The following is a 7,049-nucleotide window of genomic DNA, read 5'->3' as shown; positions in this document are numbered from 1 at the left end:
CAGTCAAGTCAAATGCGATTACACATTCATTCAGATTGAGTTCATGTGAGCTGTAAACATATTCACTTGATCTGAAATGTGGTACATTATTTATTTCTCATATGAACTGAGATGTAACTCCCAAATAATGTCAGAATTTGTTATCCCCAGAATAAGCGTGACTCATGCCGAGATAAACAGTGCATGAGGGGGTTTCAGTTCTCTTTGACAAAGGCAGCAGCTTCAACCTTGGTGTCGGCTCTCTGGTGAGTTTTACAGGTGTTGGCTCTGGTATGTGCTCATTTCCTCTAATGATGCTGTAATACGGAGCAGCAAGGTTAGAGGCTAGGGTCAGCCGCGCTATAGATTTCTCTAGCTAGAACAGCGATGAGAGACTCACGACTGAGATCTGTTCAGCCAGTGTGTTAAGGGAAGAGGTTTTAATTTTTTTTACTTACAGAAGGTTTTCGTGGCGCATGATGCTACAGCCAGCGAGTTATCATAGAAACAACACTACTGGCACAGCATGCCTGTTACCTACCTCCTGTTTTTCTCTCTTCACTCTCAACTGTTTTCCCTCCAGGTGAAAAACAACCTGCTTGCATTTCCCCCACGCGGTTCAGTGTTTTGCTCACTGGTTCTCTCGGACCTTGAGCTGGCCTAACTGTGGTCAGTCCATCAATTTGTTGACCTCCTCACATTGACTTGTTTCTCAGCCAAAATTCAACCACATATCAATGTCTGACCCTGTCGGAGGGCAGGTTGTCTGCTGTGAGGATGGACTCTGCGCTACTTTGAAAGAGAAACAAACCGGTGTCTTTAGCTCTAACCAAAGTGTTTGTGGATTATTCAGCACATGCAGCTGGACGAACGTGCTTGAGATTTTGGGAACAGATATTTTGAGAGAGTGTTGTTGTTCATTTGTTGCCTTTAATTTTAAGCTAAAACTATACATAGCTGGCTCTTCCTGCATGTTTTAAGTCACAAATACAGGAGTCAACACATTTAGGCTGAAGACACCTCTTTGTGCGTCACTGAAAGATAAAAAGCACATTTTTTTTGAGTGAAGTATTGCTTGATCACATCTTATCATACAAAAGCCATATTATAAAAACAACAAGATTTGGTTTGTGCAGGCCTTCGGCACTGTGACCTCCTGAGCCAAGCTAATGGTCTCCTGACTGAATGTAGTCATGTAGAAGTAGACGTACTCCATTCAGTAATGACCTGAAAGTTTAGGAATCACTAAAAATGAACATGCTTTTCCTCCATTGTTATGAACTCATATTGAAAAATTGCTTGAAAAAGAAAAAAGAGAGCGCAATCATGTCCGAAAAAAAGGCTGCCTTTCACCATGCGACCTGCCCCAAAATGTCGTGGGTTCTGCTATTGCGACACCTTGTTTTGTGAAAATTGGTTTTGTATTTTATTTTATATGTAATCCTGCAGACAAACAAAGCACGCTGGCAACCTCCTCGGCGAAGGTAATAACACAATATTGGAATACTGAGGCGATTGTATCAGTAGAGTGCTGAACCACATCGAGCTTTAATGGGACACTTCCACACGAGGAGTTAAAGCCAATCTGATTCATGCATCAGCTAGCAAGAGCAGAGATGGAGGGTTATTGTTCAGTCCCCTCAAATCCTGCAGGCTTAATTAAGCAGGAGGTTGAAAGTGAGTGAAGTTTATTGGAGTTAATTATTGAGCCAGAATGATTTGTCTCATATCCATTGTCTCAACAAATCAAGAGAGTGACGCACAGTAATTAAATGTATTGAAGGAAGATTATGAAACCCAAGAAAGGGGATATTATTGTTCTGATGTGTGTGTTTCATTGATAACAATGTTTTAAAGTGACGTACCAATTAAACAACATAAAGCTCTCAACAGGACTGCAGACTGCAGACAACATTCTTTTGGGGTTTCCTCTGTTTCTCTGTCTCTTTCTGTATCTCTTTACTCTCTCTCTTGCCCTGTTGTTTCCATGGAAACGTGCTAGTAGGTGGAGAGGGTGAAGAGGAAGTGGAATACAGACCAGGACAAGTGGGCCTGTCTGGTCATGCATGGTGCTTGGTCTTCTGGGAGAACTGGGATGCATGCACTGTGAACTGACCAAACTCGGGTAGGAGCGTTTCATGTCCTGCCTTTTAAAGAGCCTTTTCTTGCATTGATTTCAAGCTCAAAACCCATCTCTCTTCATCAAAATTACATGTTTAGCTGTTTTTCCAAGAGAATAAAGTAAATCCATTCATGTCTTAAACTAGCTAAGACTCTCCACATTTGCCTTCATTTAGTATGATCTATTAATATTCCAGTAGCCCCTGCCTCTGTTCAGCGCACCCCCCTCCTCTCTGCCACTCGCTCACAGCTTGATGCTTGCTTACCTGCTCAACGTAGCTTCTGCTTAATAAACACATTAACCTCTGACAGGTTTACTGCTGGTAATATAGATGTAATTCAGCTGTACAAACCAAAAACTGATTCAGAGGAGTAAAAGAAAAAATATCTAAGTGTGGGTGAGAATTTGCAGTGGGGTTCAAACTAAGGTTCGCAGACAGGCACCGGGCCCGTTCCATGTCAGTGGGAAGGCCTATCAGTAGGGGTTCATTTGGACAACTGTGAAACCAGTAATCCCCCTTAAGTGTGGACCAGTTCAACCGTGCCCAGACTCGGCTGAAGAGGCCATGACCCAGTTGAGAATCAACAACTGTGGCAGACAACGCCATCCAACCAGCAGCGCATCTCTGCCAGTTCGAAGGCTCCTGTAACCACTTGTGTTCGCACTATTGGACGCAGCATAGTTCGCATGCAAAGTATATGCAATTTTTTAAGTAGAAACAAGCTGAAGATAGATTAAGAAAGCAGTAGTAATATGTAGCGGTCCAGATCATAGGAAGCTCCTGCTGTGTTGCTCAAATGGGCATTCTCATGGGATTAAGTAGCGATGCGTTTTGGTTCGCCTGATTTTTTTGAACGGGAAAACACTTCAAGTTTCCTAACTCATCAACTGAGTTGGACTAAAGCAAACTGCCTATGTCTTGAATACATGTATTTGAGACCGTCCTTGGCACACTACAGTTCCAAGAGAGAAATATTTAGTTAGACTGCTTTTTTTAAAGCCTGCTACGTCTTGTAGGGAATGAAAAACACCACACTGACATGATATCAAGGTTAGAGCTTGATTTTCACAGGAAGTTAACTTTTAAAAAAATGATGCACACCCCCCCCCCCCCCATGAAAAGAACGGCTGACTAAAATAAACCTGTTTCAAACCACTAATGTTTTTATTGCTATAATATCTTTGATATATTAGTATCATACCAGCCATCATTTCATGAAGAAGTATTTCCTCAGAGACTCCTTTGGCGCAAACACTGCAGTCTTTTAATAAGATATAAGATGTGACATGTTGCATTACTTTTTATGAACTGTGGGAGGAACAAAATAAGTGTGTGGATGTCAGACCTTCCATTTGCTCGTTCAGCAGCTTGTCAACAAGTGGAAGTCCACTGCAACAGCCTCCGCAAATGGGCCGAGTCACCACTTCCCTCGAACACAAAAGCAACAGCAGACAAGAGAAAGAATGTGCAATTAAGAACATTTCTAGAGTTGAGGGAGGGAGGCGATGCTTCAGCTCTACAATGTGTGAAACACCACTGCACGAGCCAAATTGCCAAGGAAACTACACATCGGAGATGTAGACTGTCTAAATGTGTTTATTATGAATAGATTTCTGCAGTTAAAATGCCTCCAATAACACTGGTGAAGCACTTAAGCACACAGCCACAAGAGAGAATGGCGACAAAAGGATTTCTGGCTGTCACATTGTCAGTCTCCTCCCTGATAGTGAATTCCCACAGGAGGCGTCCATCTCAACTGTGGACCGCCTTTGTCTTTGCTGACATCACTCTGCTGTCCATCCTGTTATGATTAATAAAATATTAATATTCTGTTGTGATGAAGAAAAAACAAACAAAAATCACCGTGATCACATCGTTGAAATACTTCGGAAACAAAAGGGAGTAATTCTGTTGCTTGTGATAACAGCAGTAACGTAAAACTGTATTTTGTCTTTTTTTTTATCAGTTCTATTTAAAACTTTGTAAAGAAATAAGATTTGGCAAGAAAAAGAGGATGAGTTGTCCAGTTTTGGCAGACTTGGAAACAGAAAAACCCAAATTACTTTACACACTCAACCTATATTTGAGCAATTTGTCAATGATAAGTCATGAGCAGAAGAAGTCGGCAGTTTTCAATTTAATTTCATGTCTATTTACTTATTTCAGTTACACCAAATGGGAATATTACTATTCCTCCTGTTGCTGTCACTGCACTATGATGAGCTTAGCTTTGTTTCGATTATTTTAGATAAGACTACTTTAGCTGAAAGCATGCAGACACATGAAAAGCTTGACTTGCTTTGACAAAATGTAACAATATCGAAATATGTTAATGAGTCCTCTGTCCATTATAACTTTAAACTGTTGTATACGGAGTCTTTGATGTTCTCTTGACAAGATGAGAGCACTATTGAGTCCAAGACTACTTCGATGAGCTTAGTCCAGATTGTGCGTTAAGGACAAATATTCAGAGCGTTATTTTCACTTCAGATGAAAAAAACCCGCCCAAGATTCTGTCTACACTCGTCTCTCCTCGCTCTCCTTCCATGCAGCCATCCCTGTTTCTTTCTCCAGATGGCCTTTTTTAATTCAAGAGCATAAAACCTGCCAGCAGCTTACACACTTCAAACCAGTCTGTGTGAAGGAACGATGGGAGGGGTGGGTGAGGAATACAAAAAAAAAAAAAAAAATGAAAAGAGTAGCAGATGCGAGAGGGCAGAGATAAGATAAAGGAGAGAGGATGATGGTGGTGTGGGCAATAGAGAAGAGCAGGGTGTGGTTAGGAAGATGCTATCCAGGCAGATTTTTATTATGACACAGGTTTGCCCCAGGAGTGGAGAGTGGAGAGCAGCATTAATATGGTAATATCCACCCAGGTGATATCTAGAGCTCAGGAGTGGAGGTCATCCACTCTATATGCAGCCAGCAGGAGGAGGAGGGGGAGGGAGGGAGGAAGCAAAGGTAATGGGAGTCAGGCTTCCCTAAAATCACATTTCCAGCTGATGAGGAGGCGGGGTCCCGGCTGAAGATGGTCTTACAATGGAAGATTAGAGTCTAGCGAGGTCACACACACCTCATTCTTCCACTGTGACTCCCTATTAGTAAAATATTGAATGTTTAATCGTAACTGTTGGAGACATTATTTCATAATAATTTGTGTTACATACAACATCAAACAACACAAATACAAACATGTTAAAAGGTTAAAAAAAGGTTAATAAATAAGTATAAGTCCATCCATCCATTGTCTTCCGCTTATTCCTGTTAAGGGTGGCGGGGGGGCTGGAGCCTATCCCAGCGGCTACGGGTGAGAGGAGGGGTTCACCCTGGACGGGTCACCAGTCCATCACAGGGCCAACACATAGAGACAGACAACCATTCACACTCACAGTCACACCTACGGTCAATTTAGAGTATCAATCAGCCTCGTCCCCTCTTGATGTCTTTGGACTGTGGGAGGAAGCTGGAGTACCAGAGAGAACCCACACAGGAACAGGGAGAACATGGAGACTCCACACAGAAAGATCCTGTGCTGGAGCTGGGACTCGAACCCGGAACCTTCTTGCTGTGAGGGGACAGTGCTGACCACTGCACCTCCGTGCCGCCTAAGTATAAGTCCATGACACCAATTTAGATAGTTAAAATGAGCTTTGTTGAGAATAACTTGTGTGAGAAAGTGTAAAGCTGAAAGCGCTTAACATGAGGATATTTTATTTTGAAAGCACACTTGGCACTGTTACATGAGGAAATGTGGGTAAACCGCGCTCACAGGGTCGGACACATTGTTAGAGTTTACCAAACAGACAATCTACACGACGTTCCAGAGGCGCACACGGTAACTGCACTTTGTTTTCTGGGTTTCATTTTTGGTTTGTTTTCAATGTGATCAGGTCAGTATTCTGTTCATTCTTTGGTGCTGCATCAGCCTCACACAGACTTTTATGCTTAAATCCACAGTTTTCACAGATTTAATGTGTCATCGTTGGAGAGGGAGGAGAATTAAAAGATAAATCTGGACGTCAGAATGATTCGTGGCCATTTTTGAAGAACAGGTGTAGCTACGTTACTGTTGGACCTCCATTCCTGCGACGTCTCAGCGACGCCCCTGTCTCAAATCTATTAAAACCACATCAGTGAGCCACACCGCTGTACCGGGAGCGCTGCTACTCAAGTTTATCCATCAGAGTACACTGGATACTTTCAAATCATATATTTTTCTCCCAGAGCCATGGAGCACCTCCCTCACTCATTCCAACCATGACAAGGACAACAATGACACGATGTGTGTTTCCATCGTCAGCCGTCCTCCTTTTTAAACTCATGTTTTAAAGGATGGATGCAAATCCATCAAATATGCAGGTGCTCGTGCATGAATAAAAAATGCTGGCTTTTCTTAAATTTTACAGCCAAACCGCCAACCTTTTGCCAGATAACGGTGGGAAATTGGAAGCTTCTGCATATTCTGTGGATTTTGGCTGGTTTTTTTCATTAATTTATGCAATTGCACAGAAAAGATTTGTTTGAAAGGGTGAGTTTGTTCACTTTCGCCCAAGACTACTGCAGAAGCATCAACAGTTCTACATGGATTATCTTTGAGAAGCGTTTAGAGGCCAATAGATTCGGAGCCAGTTACAGCAGGATGATGGACTGGATCAATGATAAGCAGTGAGGTTACAGCTAAAGAATGAAGTGCCTCTCTGAAACAAAACGCTAACCTTTTCTAATAAGGTCATTTATATAATTAGCAGCTCAGGAGAGAGGTAGACCTTGAAATTTAAATTATATCAGCTCGGGCAATTTGAGCTTGTTATTTTGAAAGCGTGATTGAGACGAGACCGCAAATAAACAGAAAGCGAGCCTCAGACTGGCCTCCTGACCGTCAGGCTCCTGCTGCTCACTCTTACGAACAGCGCCGTACCTCCATCTCCTCCTCCTCCTCCTCCTCCT

The 7,049-nt window shown here is 42.4% G+C and overlaps 1 protein-coding gene across 5 annotated transcripts in view; it reads right to left on the bottom strand.

Annotated features, from left to right (window-relative positions):
- grm2a (glutamate receptor, metabotropic 2a) overlaps window positions 1-7,049 on the bottom strand; it is a 37,624-nt gene that overhangs the window by 26,469 nt on the left and 4,106 nt on the right. For 2 of the 5 annotated variants that reach the window (XM_086199254.1, XM_086199257.1), the window contains exon 3: window positions 3,448-3,530. The exons of 1 other annotated variant lie outside the window; for it this stretch is intronic. The gene's annotated coding sequence lies outside the window, so the exon portion shown is untranslated. The remainder of the gene's footprint in view (window positions 1-3,447; window positions 3,531-7,049) is intronic. 2 more of the 5 variants (XM_086199255.1, XM_086199258.1) reach the window with 1 other exon arrangement.

Source organism: Aulostomus chinensis, chromosome 3 (genome assembly GCF_037954235.1).
Source record: "Aulostomus chinensis isolate RoL2024-O1b breed Wild chromosome 3, RoL_Achi_v1.0, whole genome shotgun sequence".
In the NCBI taxonomy this organism is placed as follows: Eukaryota; Metazoa; Chordata; class Actinopteri; order Syngnathiformes; family Aulostomidae; genus Aulostomus; species Aulostomus chinensis.
The sequence above is the reverse complement of the archived record's forward strand: the minus strand, read 5'-3'. Positions and strand labels throughout refer to the sequence as shown.